Raw genomic sequence first — 19,161 nt, forward strand, 5'->3', positions numbered from 1 at the left:
CAAAGCATGTGGGGCGGATCTGGAACCTCGGCTGCATGGGGAGCCATAACAGGAAACACCAGGAATGTGTACAGCCGTTAGGGGAGGGTAGGAAGAGGTTAGATGGAGTTAAAAATAGCCACCCAATCTAAGGTAAATTGGGATGGGAAGGCTAGCGGGGGCAGGGGAAGGGGCTTGAAGGGACTAGGGGGGGCAAGCAAGCTCTGGGGGGGTGCTCAAGGGGGTTGGGGGAGCAGGCAGAGCCCATGGGTGGGATCAGGGAGATCTGAGGGCAGGCATTATCTGCAGGGGGGATTGGGTGGAATTCGCGGGGGCGTTGCTGGGGTCCAGGAGGTTTTGGCAGGATCAGGGAGGCTCATGGAGTCCTTGGGCAGTGGGGGAGGAGGAGGCTTGGGGGGATGTGGCACTCTCCCCCATCCCCCTGGGACCAGGGGCTATTTCTAATCCCCCCCACCAACCCCCCTTCCTACCCCGAGATGTACAATTCCCCCCTGCCCCTCCCACCATCCAACTTACTTGCTTGGCTCCCAGTATTAGCGAATGCTGGTAGAACAGGCACCAGGAGTAGTTTGCAGGATGGGGGTTTGGTAGTCCATCCCTTGGGTTGGGTGAATTGGGGTGACCGCCCCGGGCCCCGTGCTTTGGGGGGCCCTGTGGAGCTGGACATAGCAGCTGCAGCCCCTCCTGCGAGGCCCACCTGGAACTGGTGGCTCAGCCCCCTGCCGTGGAAGAAGCGTCCAGCTGCTCACCACCCCCCTGCTGCATGCCGTCGGCTTGTGTCCGCTGAAGAGCAGCTTGTCCAGGGCCCATGGGATCTGCTTGGCCCCAGGCACCAAATTTCATTTCTACAGCACTGTTGTGCCCTGCCTTTGTTGGGGTCCTATGGCCCTGTGCAGTGTTAAAGGGGCCCTGCACAGGCTGATTTGGGGCCCCACGCCCCACTAGGGTTGGCTTTGATACCTGGGATCTCATAAGGGGTTGTCTAGACTAAAGACATGCTCTGCTCCCCTTGGACATGAACGTCTTTACTGACGTCAGCAGTCCACTACCTAATTTCTGACAATCTTTCTGCAGAGGAGAATTCTACTTGTATTCTACTTATCCCTTCCCCAGCTTGAAGGGGCATTGTAGTACTGTATTGTAAAGTGTTTTTAATTTTTTTTTTATTCATGACCTATTTATAAATTGCCTGTCATACCCTGACATTTCCACTGAACTTCAAAAAGCCAACAACTTAAATGTTTCCTCATCAATTCTCTCTCCCAACTTATTGTGTAGATGTTTTTGCTTGTTTTTCTGTCAGAAGTTGTTTTGGCTAAACTATTTCTGAAAGCCCCCCATGGGAGAGATTTTCAAAGGAGCCAATGAGGGTTAGACTCCCCTCGCCCCTTTATCTTCTGTATGTCTTTGAAAATATCCTGTTTAACCTGTATTGTTGAACATGCTCTAAATCACTGGTGCTCAACCCAGCAGATCAACTCAGGCCAGATCCAGGCAATGGCACATTCATAAGGCCCAGGAGGCTCCCCATGGGTCTAGAAATTCAGCAGTGGGGGAGTGGTGCAACTGCAGCTGGATTTGGCGCTCATGTAGGTGGCGCTGGACCCAACAACCCAATCTCAGTGCATGGGGTTGGGTGGGGACAGCATTAGGCCTCCAGAGCCCAATCCTGGAAGGAGGGATTGGTGCCAGGCCCTCGGGGCCCAATTTCAGGAGAGGTTGGTGCTGGGCCCCCAGAGCTGAATCCTGGAGAACAAGACAGGGAGGGGTGGTGCTGGACCCTAGAGCTTGATGGTTGCATGGGGCTCAATCTGGCCTGCAGACTAGCTCCAGGTCACTCATCCTGTGGGACGCAAAGGTTGAGCACCACTGCTCTAAATACCTAGTTAGAGCAATTAGATGCAACAGGTAGTACACTTTATTGTGGAAGGGAAACTGAGACCTGTGAGTACTTTTCCTGGCTGTGCAGCTAACCTTCTGTGACATCCTGACAGGCCATTTAAACTCTTTGCCTCAGTTTCCCTGTTTTTGCAAGAGGCGTGATAGTACCTTCTTCACAGGCATGCTATGGCTTAATGGCTCCTTAAGCATTCTAAAATCCTCTGATTAAAGGTATCATGTAATACCAGGACAACTTCCTTATGTGTACACAGGAAAGCAAAGTGAAAAGCCTTAATCTTTTGAATAGGGAAGGAACCGAGAAAGCAGAGCCAGGAAATTAGATCCATAGTCACTCATGCTTTATACAGGTGTCCACGTCCCAACCTGTAGCCAACTCTCCGCTTTTCATTATTCCAATATGTGTTTTTTTTTTTCTTTTTTTTTTTTTTTAATAAAGGTATCTATGGTAATGCCAAAGGAATGAAGGATATTTTAAAGGGAGAAGAAGGGCTGTAGGGGCAAAGAGAGATTAAATTTACAAGGTTATTAATTCTTGGACCTTAAAAATCTTGACAGTTTCTTTCAGTTTGCAATGATTTTAAATTACGTGCCGTCTCACATTGCTTATTGGCGTCAATCTGTTCCTTTCGTCTCAGGGTCTGACTCGCCTCCAACTTTCTATCCTGGTCTCCATTTTTCAGGGCTGTAAACGCCAAGTCTGAATAATCACTTCTTGCAGCGCATACCCGCAAAACTGAGTCATGTTAATTGCTTTCTTCTGTGATAATATTCCTCCTAAAATATAGTGACAGTAGTGGCACGTATGTTGTTTAATGACTCCAGTTAAAGTGCCACAATGAACCCAGATAATTTTTACTCTGTATGGACATTTCAGAATCATCTTTAATTGATTCTGCTACTGGCAAAATCTCTTTGATGTTTCTGTTTGTTATCCACAGTTGTGGTTAGCCTCTTTAGGGCCATTATTGTGCCTGAACACCATAGCATGTTTGCTTGAATTCAGCCGTTTGTGTTTCCATTCATCCATTTGTTCTGACCCTCCAGTTGTTTTTCCTTCGATCAGATACTGTATAATAAGTCTGTAGGAACCTGTTTTCTAATAACTGCAGCTTTTGTAGGAAAACTTTCATTGTTTTAGTAATTGTCTTCAGGTAATAAGGAAGATATTGCTAACTGTAAAATTCTGAGCGTGCAAGTGTTAATTAAAGGCCAACTAGTGGAGTTGGCAAAAGTGGAGGCTTTAATGGTGGTGCTTCTGGATAACAACAGGCTCAACTTCTGTTTAGTCAAACCTGTTATATTTAACATATAATGGGACGTGCCTGTTATAGTGGTCTAATCTGCTTGGAATGACAATATATTTGCCAAATTTGGTACCCAGTGTACCAGATGTTTAATTTATTACTTCATGTTCCTGTTCTGAAGTATTGTTGGGGATATAGGAGAGGAGTCGCAATCTGTCTGTTAGTGAATCAAGACAGTAGAGTTCTAATTCTGATGCAGTTGCAAACTTTCTCTGGGACCTTGTGAAAGTCACTTAACCTCTCAGTGTCTGCTTTATCATCATTAAAACAAGGTGACGCCTCAGAGGACCCAAGCATAGGTTTCAATGGAGGTAAGGTCTTAAGATCAATGAGATTTCAGCGTGTCCTCAAAGTTAAGTATGTACTTATGGGCTTTATGCACTTGGTGCCCTTACCTGCTTTAGGCTAAATCATGTCACTGAGGGACACCCATTATAAGGAATGATGTAGAGCTGCCCCATCAAAAGGAGCATGGCAGGAGGCAGACCAACACAACAGGGAGGAGCAACACATTTGGTATTATATCCCTTTATACCATGTCCTACTGTTTACTCCCCCACTGCACAGTCCCACTCCAAGATTATCAAGATGAGGCAGGGCATTATCTGCCATGGTAGGAACAGGAAAAGAGAAGCCCAGGTGCTGCAGCTCCATTTGGCCCTGATATGAGCAATTCAAGAAGAGAATGGCCCCTTTCCATTCCACATGTACATACCTGCATAAGGACTGGGCAGACTGTTGTCCAGTTCCTAATGTTCTTAGGATGACAGGCACAATCGGAATATGAAGTGGTGGTATTACTCCTTCAAATGTGCATGAAGATATGAGACATATTCACAGTCTGGTTGTGGTCCAGATGGCTTTTGCATAAGAAAAGAATTCACATGTTTAACTTAAGCTGCCTTTTGTTTCCTTGATGTAGTTACTTTAGTTGTTTTATATGCTTTTTTTTTTCCTGCGTACCTGGCCACGGGGTGAGTGGCAGAGTGTATTGTCTTCCTTTCAGAAATTCTTCCCATGTATTTTAGCTGTAGATAAAAAGAAAAACACAGTTACTACAGCAGAATTATAAATTTCAAGATGAAGTGAAATAAAATCTCAACTGAACGTTGAAACTGTAAAATAAGAGAGATTTGTTTAACATCATGATCATTATACAGTTTAGAATCAAAAAGCCGGTGTCAAGCACCATATGTCAGGCCTGTTTCACTGTTTACCACCCACAATAAATATTCCTTCTTGCTATAAAGTAGCAATCAATTCACTGATCCTAAATGTGACACCCAACTAACAAGTGTGATTTAGGTATGATGCAGGCAATCCTGGTTCAGAGGATAATTTCCGTTGTTAAATCCGTTTCAACCAAAAAAATCTTGAATTCAGCCTTTGTAAATCTGCATGCAGAGGGAGGCAGACAATGTAATCACTTACCTGTTTGTAAAGGAGGGAGTAAATAGTTACATAAAATCCAATTAATAAATGTTGTGGTGGTAACAATAGCCAGGATTAATATGTAGTAAGTCCTTTGGCAATACACAAGTATTTCTACCCATGATTATGATTTCACATTCTCCATATATATCTTTCAATATTTGTTCACTGCATTGAGAGAGCATGGATCCTGAAAATGGGGCAAATTCCTTATTATGTGCAGTTGCTCAAGGGGTCTTGACCAAGTAAGCAATCCCACTGAAGTTCTTAAGTTGTTACTGCTGGTAAGGATCTGAAGAATGGGGCTAGGGACAAACATTCAAAAAGCTGGAGCCTGAATTGATTCAATCTTTGCAGGTTACTTGAACCTGGCTTGGCTGAACCGGTATGTAACTGGACAGACATTCTCTCTGGACTGAGGAAATTCAGGCACATGCCTGCAGTGACCCAGTCTAGAAGCTGGGGGTGCTAGAACAGCCCTTCCTTCCCTTGCTCACTGCTGAGCTGAGGGGGGCGTGGCCAGGCTCGGGCAGGACGCTTTGATTAGGGAGGTCTGTCTGCACCATCCCAGGCTTTTCCCCACTGGCTGCTAGCACTCTGAGGAAAAGGGGAATGATACAGACCTTTTTACTCTCCCTTCCTTCTTCTTTATATTGTCTGCAGCAAACTGACAGGCAAGGAAGCCAGCAGGGGGCTGATAACAGTGTTTATCACCCCATCAGCAAAACAAAAGCCTCTTTTCATTAGTTCAAACTCTTCTTAAGCAGCTTACCAGCTGACCTGCTGATTAGCTCCAAAAAGCCCTAAGTGGTCACTTTTCTGTCTGCCTGTCCCAGTGAAATTGGAGAGACATACACACAGACACCTCTCGGCATTAGCTAGCATATGACATGCCTACCGTCTCTGGGGCTGGGGTCTTGTGCTGTGGGATATGGGAGGGAGGGAAGGAGGGGGGTGGATTTCTGCTTGAGCAGTGCAGCGAGGTGGGGGTGGGGCAGGGGAAAGCCATACAGACCCTGCTGTGCTTGCAGTCTCCACCACAGCTCTGGCTAGGGAGCAGAGAGAAGGGCCCAGCCCTGCTGTGGAGCAGAGAGCCCCACTCAGCCCAGAGAGCATGCTGGGATGGTGTGGGAGTCTGGTTTATCTTAAACCAGCAATGGGTCTGGGACAGACATTGCATAAACCAGTTTGGCTCAAATTAGTTAAGTTTGATACCATAGTCGGAGTTTGAAAATTTGTGGGGTTGGGGGGGAGCTGAGTGCACACGCCCTCCCTGCCTTCCCTGGGAAAGTCTCTGGGGACAAGGGAAAGGGCTGGGTGGGTGGGGTGTGGGGCTGGGACTGGGCAGGGATCAGGAGAGAGCGGAGCAGATCCAGGCCCGGGCTCAGGGCCAGGGCCCTCTGTTCCCATGCAGCTGCTCCTTCTCCTGTGCCCGGGTTCGTTGCCTGGCACCAGCGGCCCCCACGAAACCACCGGCCCCAGCTGCCTCCCCGCACTGCCCGGGGGGGTCCAGATCCAGGAGCCTGAGTGGGGCTAGCCTTGGCTGCTCTGCCAGGCCGGAGGGAATGGAGCCTTCGGGACTCCTGTGCTCACCCTGCCCTGCTCTGAGTCATCCCCAGGAAGAGCCCAGTGCAGCCCGGCGGCTCCTCCAGAAGCACGGCACTGGGGAGCCAAGTGGGGGGCGAGTGGCCCCCTGATGTTTGCCTGGGGCAAGGGTAGGCTGCAGCTGTGGGTTGGGTTCTGTTTGCTCTCTGCCTCTGCGTTTCACTGCTGCTATTGAAAGCGGCATGGTGTGGCGCCATGTATATCCCACCACTGGATAGGCTGGGCAGTGAGGCACATGACGCCGTGCCATACTGCTTTCAAAGCAGTGGCAGCAAGGCATGGAGGCAGAGAGCAGGCAGATCCAAGCCCACAGCTGCAGCCTGCCCTTGACTGGTGCAAAGGCTGTGGGGCCATGTGCCCCCCCCCCCCCCCCTTGGCTCCCCAGTGCTGCACCTCTGGAGGAGCCACCAGGCTCTGATTGTCCCACAACTCCCCACCGCAAGCTCAGGTAGTCATGAAGAAAGAAGATAGAAAGAAACTTACCTGCCTGCTGAGCCGGCCACGATCCTGACTGCGGAGGGGATCTCAGTGTGCGTGTCGTCCTCCCCCCCCCGCTGCAGCAGCCTGCGGCTTGGCTACCCATCAGCCATACCTGCTGCCCAGTGTTTGGGGGTGTTGAGCACCATTGCCCCCCTCTTCCCCCCCCTTCTGCTGCCTCTATCTGATACTACATTCAACCGGGTTTATCTCAAACCAGTTTCAGCCATTTTCAAACTGGTTTATGTGCACTGAACATCTGTTCTGTTACAGGTTTAAACCAGTTTCTGATCACTTAAGCCAGTTTATGTGTAATGTCTGTCCCTAGCCTGGGTGTTCTATTTTTGGTGTACTGGTTTGTTTGAAAGTTTGGAGACTTCCATGTCCAACACACATTTTCTAACTACCGTATTGCTTCCAGTCTTGAATAAGTTTCTCAGAGTAAGGCATATACACATGACTGGCCACTGCCAGAGGCCATATGTTGACCTTGATAGTCTAATATACTGTTACAAATCCCATATATAATGTATTTCAAAATGAAGGTGTTTGTGGGTCTGTGTTCGAGCACACATTACTGAGGTGCCTGGCTCAGAGATTCTTGACCTAATATGAGAACAGTATTATAATAAAATTATATAGACAGTTACAACTGAAATCAGGCTAATTTTAAATCAATATTTAGGGAACAGTAAAGAGAAGTGAAGTGTCATGAAGCGCGTAATGAATACTTATCTCATGTCATGTTTATGTCAAGATCTGCAATACTTGCATTGGATTTTATGGTATGATTAGTTATATGGTATGTTTATTGTTTGATTTCTTGGAATCTGGGCTTTTGCTTTGTGACACACTTGGGTTTTTCCTGATAAAATGAAACCTAGAAGTCCAAGATTAGGTTTGGGTTTTTTTTTTTAAATGACAAACTAAAACCTAGAAGTCCACAGATTAATACACTATTAAGTGTCTTTTGGAAATGAGGTTTGTTGTTTTTTGTGTCTGATTTGTATAAGGCATATGGATAGGCTATAAATAAAAAGTTAATATATTTTTGAAAAGAGATCTTTGGATACTTGTCATATTTTCTTAGTGTTTCTGATCACAGCATACTTCATTCTGACTGATCTTTCTCCTAGCTTCATAAATATATATATCAATACTAGATGGTAGCATGCCCAGTCCCCAGCACAGGTATGTATTCTGTATAATCTTTTTTCTTTGTGCAGTGACACTAATATTTTTTACAACAATAGCTTGAAGCTCTGGACAAAGTTGATCCTGAATTAGTATGGACTTTTTTTTTTTGTTCTGATGTTATTTTTTCCTCTACGTGCTTTTGATTTCAAGGCTTAAAAGTAGTTGGAGGTAGAATGGATCTCTTGGTTGACATGAAAGTGGATCCTATCCAGCTGCTGTTAGTTCAGACAGCCAGCTGTTGTAGTCATGCTGAAGGGTATAACTGCTTCCATCTGCGACTAATTCCACAGTTATGAATTTTGCAAACAACCTTTTTAATCATGTTTATGAACTATAAATGTGTTCACTGCAGGTTGGAATTTTGAGGCTGAGTAAAGAATTGGCTATAAAAATATTAAGTTCCATTTAAACCTCTTGTTCCTTTGAACAGCTTTCACTTAATTTTCATGTGGTGTTTTTTGTTTGTTTGTTTTGTTTTTTAGTGTTTGGCATAACAGGTTGGTGTTAGCAAACACCATAGAGACTGAAGTCTATCACATTGATATTGTTGTAAAAGAAGTCAGTTTGGTTTTGATATTTATGGCAGGTATTGCCTATCTAATACACCATAGCATGCGAAGGCACTTCCTCCAATTCCCAGCACAGGTTATGGAAACTTCAAGTTTACTAGTGTATGTAGTAATCTGTGTCCAGAATACTGCTCAAATAGAGGGTATTTCCAATTCTCCCCTCCTAGACTGGGTCCAGATTCTATTCCATCTATTAGGTGTCAATGGATGATCCTATTCCACTGTGCTAAATTCCTTGAAAAAACTGAAAACTGTGGTTAACATGTTACCATAGTTATTCAAATCCCAAACGAGGCTTTCCCTCCCAATCATCATGGGGAAAAAAAGCTTTGTCTTGGATTTGAAGTATGCTGACTGCCCCAAAGCCAGAGCTGCCCAGAAGGTAAGCGGCATGGGATTGCAGGGTTAGGGAGGGCATGGGGCAGGCAAATGCGGGGTAAAGTGGTGGGGGGGACAGATAGGGGACTGGCGCAGGTATGGGGGTGCAGGGGGACAGAAGGGGACATAAGCAGAAGGGGGAGAATGGGTCAGAGTTCTGTCCTCTTGCCCTTGCTGCTTTGGGGGGATGAATTTAAGAGGATCTTTCAATAATTAGATTCTATATGTGGAAAATGGTAATGAATTTATAATTTTCCTTGTATAGAATCAGATTTTTGGAGGGTTGTCTTAATTCAAAGTCATCTTGGGTTTGGGTAAATATAACACTCTGTCATATTTAAGTAAATTTATTATATATTTTATTTCTTTCTCTGTTATATTTGGGTAATATAACACCTTTGTAACATTCTGTGATCTTATCCTTAAGATTAAGTCACAGCAAGAAGCAAAAGCCATTCACCTTTTGCACTGGCTATTTTTTCAGGGACTTGAGCAGGGTGGAATAGGATCATACTTTCATGCTTGAGTCTACTTAGGTGCCTAACAGGAAGACTAAAAATTGGCCTTATGTGTTCTTTGTTGATGTTAACTTGCTTCTACCTTCCAAAAATATTCACATGTAAATACCACAGTAAAACATTCCACATCTTCAGAAGTGGCTTCTATAAATATCAAGCTTCTCACAGAATACTACAGATGGCCTTGATGAGAGAGGATTCCTATTCAGAAGCTCAAAGAGAAATTTCTTTTTAGCCAACATGTGTGATTACAACTAGGTTATAAGCCTGCTGTACCCCAGAAAGGGTAAAGTGACTTGGGTGCTTAAGTAATAAAAGCCCTCTTGACTTTCACTGAGAATCTGGCTCCTCAGCATCTGTATCACAGCATCTGTAAAACAGGACCTAAGCACTTCACAACATGTTCCTCTTTCTGTTTCAGTTGTCCTGTCAGTCGTCTAGCCTGCCTATCTACATAGTACTCTATAAGCCAAAATTGACCATAATCTATCAATATAAAAATGTTTCCTTAGCATTTATGACAAAGTGAGTTTAAAGCAATGCTGGAGAAACAAACATAGCTTTCGTGTTTATTCTTAAACAAGTCTTATGTTTGATAGTCTTATTTGGTTGTTCTAATATATTTTAAGAATTTGTAAATGTAATGACTGTAAAACTGCTTCTTGAATTAGATATACTGATTTTAGAGGATCTTTCATACTGCCCTTTTCCGTTATACAATTTGTTTCATAATTCAGAACCACAGGCCACTTGACCATGTGAAGAACTTCTCATGTTCTGCAACGGTGGGCAGATGATTCTGACCAGAAGAAAGACAATGACTGTTAGAACCTTGCTTCAACCTGGGTATTAAACACCAGGTTAATTCATCCCTTGCTCTGCAGTGTTTCCTTTTTGCTCTGTCTGTTCTATCAGGGCAAATACTGCGTACTTACCTAATCCCATTACAACAAACATGGCTGAGGAATGTCCAGCAGGTCTTTCCCACAATACATGCTAGTCATACCAAACCTATTCAGTGCTTCCTGGAAGGCTCTGTGGTTCCATCATGAAGATGATCTGTTGCTGCTCTACATGCCCTGAGATGTCCCCATTAACTTCAGCATCCTGTTGTAGGTAGTGCCAAATTGCCACTTTCTTAATGTCATTTGTTTGTTTGTTTTTTGGGGGGATGAAAATATAAAAAAGGAATAAAAACTCAAACCCCTTCCAGACTTCCACATTTCTGATCTGTGGTGTATTTCTAGCAGCTGTCATTCAGACTGGTTGCCATTTCTGTTTACTGTAAAAGAACCAAGGTCTTCTCAATAAAGATAGATACCCCTTTTCTTTCATGTGTGGACCAAGCAGAAAACAGGAATTGAGAGGATGGGCATATGTGTATCTCTCTGAAGGATCAGAGGAATAGGTTGGAGGGGTTTGGCAAAAGTTTGACTGAGGGGGAGGAAAGAGGTACTCGAGTGAGGATGAATGGGGGAATTGTGTGGTGGAGATGGAGCCTGAAAGGGTGGAGGAGTTGAGGGGAAATGTGGGAGAGAGATGAACATTGCAAGAGGAAACAGCACGGTGTGAGAGCTGGGAAGTGGTTGGAGGACTGTGAGAGAACAAAACAGAGGAAAGATACTCCACTCCCCCCACCCTCCCCCAAGCTGTTCTGTGCAGTGGTTCTCCTGGGGGCTAATTGAAATGCCTGAACTACTGTGTGTCTGGGCACGCATTCATTTAATTCCAAATTACAATGATCTCACACAGGCCGAGACTTTCCTGTGAAGCTTAAAAGAAAATGAATATAGAGATAGACAAAAGTCTGTTGGTCTATTTCTAAGTCAGTCTTCAGACTCTTTGGGGTGTGATGGGCTGCTTAATGACTTCTAGGGTTGGCTGCAATGCTAGTGCTCCTTGCTGTTTGGGTTGCAGAGCATGGGCCCCCTTTTCCGTTCTGTTGCCTGGCACTCCCTGTGAGCTGCTGAGCTCCTGCCCTTCCTGTTGGTGTATTCATGGCTAGGATCCCCAGCTCCCTAGTAACCTTTGTAGCCTCACATGCACAGTCACTCCCTCATTAGTTCCCAGTTCTGCTCCTGACAGGCTGGATTTCTCATCCCAAAACTGCTTATCACAGTTGTAGGTCTGCAAAGGCAGGCATCTGAGGAACAAGAGAACAGCCCTGCCTACCCCCTACTTCCTTTTTCACTTTCCCCAATTCTTTTTCCAACTTTTAAATATTCCAGCCTCCTCCATTTTTTTGCAAACAGCTTATCAGCAAGGGTTCCACCTGCAAAGTTTAAGATATGAATTTTGTGGCTTAAAATATATTTGCTGAGCACTGTTATTTATACTTGCTGAGCCAATACCCTTGGTGTTATACAAAGAGGAAGACAGAGTTTCTGCCTTAAGGAGATTCCAATGTAAATCAGATGCACACAGAGGCACGCAAGATACCTACGGTCTGGTTCTCTTACAAAGCAGTGCAGATATCTGTCATCTCATACCTCTGGTACAATCTTTTGACAGAAGAGAATGAAGAAACAACAGCAGGCAGGTGAAAAATCAAATATACTTCCCATAATTAAAAAAAAATCCTAGGGTGTTGTCTTAGAAGATAAGGCTATGCACCATGCGTAGAAGAATATAGATTTAAAATGTCATATTAAATTCTGCATTCTGAACATATACAAGTGTGTGCATATAAATATATATCATGTTCCATACAAACATGGCAATAATTGAAAAAGATAGTTAATTCTGTAAACTCCTTAGTCTGCATTTTCCTGCTGGCAAGACAATACACTGTCTTGGCTATTCCCTGCAGGAATGACTCTGCACTTCTTGGTGATAGCTGCCGTGTGTAATGTAACAGCTGGGTATGTACCTAGACATCTGAGAGCAACATTAACAATTCAAAGTTTTATTAGGAAGTCATCTTCATTGCAGTGTGTTCCTGTCAATCATTTTACAGAAAGAACTTGGTGGAGGAAAGCAGTGTTTCTATTTTTTGGCTCTATCACTGTTTGCCTTGAATAAACCACACTGTGAGGAAGAATAAGTGTAGTTGTACGAGTACATTCATTTTCATTGCTTAGGTTTTTCAAATGAAGAAGTATTGACCACAATTTTCAAACATGAGTGCCCAATTAGACATTTTTGTGAAACAAAGTTGATTTTCAGAAAGGTTGAGTTCCTGTATCTTGCTCCCCTTGACTCTAGTGGGTGATTAGCACTTCAGGAAAGGAAGCTTCTTTAGTTTAGATACTTGCATATGGATGTAAGGACGTGGTGTGTGTGTGTGTAATCCTAAATTTTGACTTGCATAGTGTGAGAGCTGGCATGTAGGAGACATTAACAACATTATCCATCCAGCTGTGAGAACAGTTTAACCAACGTTGTTAGAGTACACAGTTATGTAATAATGAGAGTCTTGAAAAAAGGATGATCTGTGGCAGATCATCAGTGCCATGACCTAAGTGGGAAGCTCCAAGTAAAGAAGTACTTTACTGTGCATTCTGAAGTCTGTCAGTCAGGCAAAAATGGACTTTTAAGTGCAGATCATGCGGGAGGGCTGGTCGCAGATCAACTGCTGAGGCAGGAGGAGAGTTGAAGCTTCCAAATCAGCTGGCAGCTCTTTTGCACATGACAGTGCAGTTCTAAGTCCAATAAAATACCAATGCTAATATTTACAACCATAAAAATTCAGCTTTGGGAGGTAAAAAGCAATCCTATGCTGATGTTGAAAGGAAGAGTTGGCCCAGGCTGTTTATAGAAAGCTTGTAGGCTCCTGTTGTTCTTTTCCAATAAGCAGTGGCTGTCATGATGAAGTGATGGGAGCCGACAGGAGAAGGGATAGGAGAACGATCATCTGTAGAACTGCCTCCTAGCACCTTTGTCACTAGCTCTTCCTCTTTCCCCTCCTGTTGCTAGGATGGGATTGTGGTGGGGTAAAGCATTTAAAGCTGATTGTTATGAGCTGTGGGATAAAAATTTGGAGGTAGATGGAGGAAGTTGTTAAAACTGGCCTGAACTGAGGTGTTCAAAATTTAGCAGATTCAGAAGTCCTAGAAGTTAGGACATTTGGAAGCCCTCTTTTGGCTTGTTGGCTAGTATTTATTCAGTTTAATTTTCCTAGTTTTCATCCAGTGGTTTTAATCACTATTGGCATTGGTGGAGTTATAAGTTCTACCCGATGTTGAAGGAACCCTAATCAGTTATCTAATTCCTCCTTGTGCTTTCTGGTCTGGTAGGATTGATCACTCTTTAAGCCACTTAGATCAATGGTGCCCAACCTTCTAGCCCCGCAGGTGAGATCCCATGCAAGTTTGGCACATGAAGTTGGTCTGTGGGTATGATCCCGTGCATCAGCCGAACCCTGTACAGTACACAGCTCAATCCTCTGATTTGCCAAGCTGATCCTGTGGATTTGCCTGCATGTTGGCTTGACCCCACCAATGCATTTCCAGCTGTGGACCATTCCCATACACCAGTACAATCACATGCCAGTGCAATATAGCATGCAGGGTCATGTCATCAAGCCTACTGGGCTCCCTATGTGTCTGGAAATATGGCAGCAAGGGAACAGCAATTAATGCTGCCATTGCTTTCCTGCTGTCAAATTTTCAGACTTGTGGGGAGTACTGAGGGCTGGATGACATGGCTTCATAGGCCAGAGGGTAAGCACCACTTAGATTGCTGCAGACTTAGATTGCTGCAGACTCCAGGGCCTCTAGCAATATGTGTCTGAGTCTCCTTTGATAGGTTGTCCAGGGTTTCCAGGTTCAGAAGGGATTTTTCCCCCAAAAGTCTTTTACCTATTATTTTTCCCACTGTTATTTAAACCATTTAGATTTCTTGTTGTGTTTTTGTTGACCAATGGGACAATTATCTTGCAGTTCACTTTCTAGTATTCTTGCATGTGTTTTAGGTGCATCTTTTATCCCAGGGAATTGTTAAAAGGTGCATTATTAAAAAAAAAAAAAGGCATTTATTGTATTTTAAAGATAAAGTCTTACTTTCATATTACAGTTGCTTTTGAAGGTCACATTACTAAAGTAGTAATTAATATGAAAAATCCAATCTAGAAGAAAAATAAAATGTTGATAGATAAGGAAATCCAGGAAAGTTTAGAACAGAGTCATACTGTGAGGTGGAATAAGTGTAGTTGTACCAGTGCATTAATTCTCAGGTTTTTCAAATGAAAAAGTATTGCCCAAAATGTTTTAACGTGAGTGCCCAATTAGTCATTTTTATGAAACAAAGTTGCCTTTCAGAAGGGCTGAATTCCTATATCCTTCAGCTCCCCTTGACTCTAGTGGGTGATTAACACTTCAGAAAAGGAAGTCAACCTCTTTAGTTGAGATCCTTTTATATGGATGTAAGAACCTAACTGTAGTCACTTCTGATATATCAGGTTGGCCATAAACTTCAGTGTTTTTGCCATTTGATAGCATTTTGATATTTAAAATATTACTGAAAAGCACTTAGAACCTTCTAAGATGGTCCTTCCTTTCTAAATATTTGTTCCTAAATACTTGTAAAAATTGTTGAAAATTCTTTTCCCAACTTTTTAAGTTGGTCTAATAAAAGATATCAGGATTCACCCAAAGAACCTTGTCTGCCTGTGTCCTTAGACCAATATGGCTACAACCTACACCCCGTGTAAATACTTGTTCAGCATTCACTCAAGTTTCTGTATCCCACAATCCTTTTTTTGCTTTGGAGGACTATTATCTTAGCATCCAGATTCATATTCAGTTTACCATCTGCTCTGACCCAGTAGGACCTTCAGTGTAGAACAGCTGCCTGGTCAGTTAACTTCTGCTTGCAATTTGTGTATTAGGAAGGAATATTAAATGCGACTTGCTTCCCATTTGTCTTTATTGAATTTCAGTTTAATTTATTTCCTCCAATTTATCCATTTTATTACAAGACTAAATGTTAAACCTAAGCTACTTGGCAGTATCCCCCCCTTTAAAGCCATATTTTTTATGAAGTGTCTGTAATTTTTTTATAAATGATGGGAAAAAAAAAACAAAAATCTGACATTTCTGGAAAGAACAATTTTTATTCTCTGAGATTTATTCTCTGAGATTTATTTCAGTGGGTGCACACTGCTCCCTTCTGAGAGCTCTGTCATATTTTTTCTGCAACATTATTTTCCTGATTATTTCTCTCTCTTCTCTCCCTGCCATATCTTCTGGCTTATTGGTTAGAAAGCAATTTGTTTTTAATTTTTTAAAGTTTGCAAGTCACACACACCAACTCCTTAATCAGTGGCATGCAATATGCTCGCGCACAACGGTATTTTTGGAGCGTGGCCTTTTGAAATATGCATTGCTACCGAGCATTATTTCTATGTCTGATCAGCTAAGCCCTTTCATAGTTTCCATGGGTATAATTTATGTATATTTCATTTCAATTATTAATGAAGCTGAGTCTAGCCTTTCAATATCAGAGGAAGGGACCAAGCAAGAGACACAGAGAGTACTTGTTCAGCATACATTTCTCTAGCATGGAACAGGTTTCGTTTTGATGGAGTTTTACCTCTGGCCTTCTGCATCGTGCACTGGGGAGAGAGATGCCAAGCGTCCAAGGTCCATGGCTCTGCTTTATGTCACCCACTTAATATAGAACAGAATTCTGCCACCCGGCAGAGTGTCCTGTATGAAAATAGAGACGATGCTCTGCTCTCAGCCTGGTGGTTGCTTTAATATATTGGCTACAGCAGGCAGGCAGTCACATGACCTTGACATAGACATGTCAAATCCCTTATAAAAGATCCCTGAACACTTAGTAGGTGAACCCCTGTCAGTAATAGCAAGTACAGTTACGTTAGCAGGCAAAGTTGAGAGGGGTTACTTCATGGAAAGGCAAAGGAACAAGCTAGAAAAGGTTTTCATAGGGTTCAGAGACATAGTGAATTTTTTATTTATGGTGGGTCTTCCTTACAAGAACTGATAGCTGTGGCACATGACCTTTAGAAACCAAAAAAAGGGTGCCTATACACATGCTCCAGAGTTGGGGGGGGGGCGCAGGGGGTGTTTTAATTAGAGTAGCTCTCGGGAGTTGCTCTTATTAAAACGCCCGTGGTGTCTTGTGTATTCAGCGTCCCGCATTTCAAAATGGAAGCAAGGGCACTTTAACTTAAGTTTGTTTGGCGAGCTTCAAAGCACCTCTGCCGCTGTTTTGAAAGACGGGACGCTGAACACACGAGGTGCTGAAGCACACTGGAGCATTCTGATTAAAATACCCCAGCAGACTCGAGTAATCAGCAGACTAATTACTGTTGATTAATTTAAAGTAGTGTCCTGCATAGACCGGTAGGTAGGTGTGAAGGCCAAATTCCAGTCACTGAATGAGCGGTGATAAAATTATAAAAAGTCTGATCTACAGTGTATTGTCACGTGACACCTTGCCTTTCACTAAAGCTTTATCCTGACAGGCATGGAACAGGATTGATTAAAAAATGATCTGCTTTCTACAGAAGGGAGTTATAAATAATATACTTACTTTTTGTGGAGGACATGTTGATGCCAAGAGAGAGAAAAAAATGTCTCCTTGCTCCTTTCACTGTATCAGAATGGCGACAAGAAAGATAAGAAGGCAGATAAACTGTCTTATGGAGACGGGCTGAAAAGACTGGAATTGTTTGCCTTAGAAAGTGCTTGCAGAGGAGCATGGAGCTTCTCCTCTCCCTGACTGACAACACACGATGAGGGTGTGTAAAATTAAACTGAAAGATGGAAAATTCCCCAAATACTTTTTCACAGTGTCTCACTACGCTGTGGAATTCACTGCCATAAGTTATTGTTGAGGCCAGGACTTGAGCAAAAGTCTCGATAAAAAAAGAATAAAAATCCAGGCTATTTTTACACGATAACTGTAATGTCCATAGTTGTTTAGCTGATGCTTAGAAATCATTGGATAGGAGGTAAAACCTCAGGTTTCAGGGCTGAAGACAAGACCTAGCTGCTGAAAGGTTGGGGTTAGCTTTCGAGGGTAGGGGGACAGCTGATCTCATTTTGCTTACTGCGGAGTTCTTGCACCTTCCTTTGAGGTGTCTGGTATCGGTGACTGTCCGAGGAAAAACACTGAACTCTCAGGGCTGATCTGTTCTGGCAGCTACAACAGTTCAGTCCTTAAAACAAGAAACCCTAAGACTGATTACCCTAGAGGCCAAGCTGCGCTACCCCAGAATAGCTCTGAAGTGGTTTGCCCCTTAGGACGCACAGTCTGACCCCAGATTAAGGAGGAGGTACACATGCTGTGTCATCCTATTTGCCACGTACCTTCCCACCCCCAGCTGGAGTATTTTAGTCCTCTGAGAAGTTGCAGGCAAGTGGGCCAACGGCCATGCATGGCCTTTCTGCTGAAGACAGAACGGTCCCTTTGCCCTAAGACAGCTGCACCCAGATCAGGCCCATCTTGGTTTTAACCATGGGCTAACTGAGCTCCCAATTAGTTGCTCTGCAGTGAGAATGAAATGCACCTACTTAACGCAGGTTTAATGACTGGCCACTCAACTGTGACAGTGCTAGTCTTGTAACATTTAAAAGTAAAGTTTTGAATAGATTTCCTCCACCAGCCATGGACTGATGTTTTCCCAGTGTGACTCTCACATACATTCACACATTTTGTATCTGTCTTCTTGCAGATATAAAACAGTCCTAGGCAGATATTTGGGAACAATATCTGTTAAAATCTATCCTGCTACACCTGCTGCCTCGACCCCATCTGCCTGGCCAGACCCCAGGCTCCAGAATACCACCATCCGGGCTGCCATTGCCCTCCTTGGCATCCAGCCCTGCCACCTCTGGGCCCGCTGGGCCAATCAGGACTTTTGGCCTGTCGTCTAGCACATGTGGGATAATGAGCAGTGGCTGGAGGCCTTCAGGATTACCCAGACCACCTTCTGGGATCTCCTGGAACAGCTCCAGCCACACCTGGAGTGGCAGGACACCATCAAGCAGCCTCCTCTTTCCACAGACACACAGTTGGCCCTCACCCTGCTCAAGCTGGCCACACCTACCAGCCTGTGGTAGATCAGCCACTTGTTTGCAGTGGGTAAGGCCACCACCAGGGAGGTCATCCTGGGGGTGTGCAGTGCCCTCCAGGACGACCCCCTGGCGCTGGTGGCGCCGTGTGCACAACCCCTGGCAGTGGTAGCTGGGTCCAAGCCCTGGGATTCACTCAGTGCAGCAGGGCCTTGGATGGGACCCACATCCGTGTCACCTGCCCACCTCATGGAGACCGCCTCTATTACAGCTGGAGGGGCTTTCACACTATGGTGCTTCAGGCTGTAGTAGACCACTGAGGTACATTCATGCACATGAGTGCCGGCTGGGTGGGCAGTGCCCATGATGCCCGCATCTTCCAAAAGTCTAGCCTGCTGGCCTGGTGGAGAGTGGGCACTTTGCGCCAGGGGTGCCAGACCTGCAGCGGGGCACTGTGGTGGTCTCTCCCCTCCTCATCAGGGACCCCACCTGCCCACTCCTGCCCTGGCTCATGTGGCTCTACACTGGCTAGCTGGCCCCTGCAAGCCCCACTTTAACCGCTGCCTGGGCCGGACCCGCACATTGGTGGAGTGCACCTTTGGCCGCCTCAAGGGACACTGGTATACCCTCACCGCCTGCCTCAAGTTTGCTGAAGACAACCTCCGCTGGGTCATTGTCACAGCCTGTGTGCTGCATAACAGCCCAGGAGAGCTCTTCCACGAGGCCTGGGTGGAGGAGCTGTGGCATGCAGAGGACACCTAGCAATGAGAGAACCACCTGGGGTGGCAGCGGCTGTGGT

The 19,161-nt window shown here is 44.5% G+C and overlaps 1 protein-coding gene and 1 long non-coding RNA gene across 9 annotated transcripts in view; one reads left to right on the forward strand and one right to left on the reverse strand.

Annotated features, from left to right (window-relative positions):
• The window catches only part of TSPAN9 (tetraspanin 9), a 294,276-nt gene that overhangs the window by 195,364 nt on the left and 79,751 nt on the right, over positions 1–19,161 (forward strand). The gene's annotated exons all lie outside the window — the stretch shown is intronic.
• LOC112548054 lies at positions 1,559–17,228 on the reverse strand. The gene is made up of 3 exons (XR_003091861.1): positions 16,879–17,228; positions 4,170–4,234; positions 1,559–4,066 (listed from the first exon to the last, which is right to left on the reverse strand). It is a non-coding gene; the product is annotated as an uncharacterized LOC112548054 (long non-coding RNA).

The sequence above is a fragment of the Alligator sinensis genome, unplaced genomic scaffold, assembly GCF_000455745.1.
Source record: "Alligator sinensis unplaced genomic scaffold, ASM45574v1 scaffold224_1, whole genome shotgun sequence".
In the NCBI taxonomy this organism is placed as follows: Eukaryota; Metazoa; Chordata; order Crocodylia; family Alligatoridae; genus Alligator; species Alligator sinensis.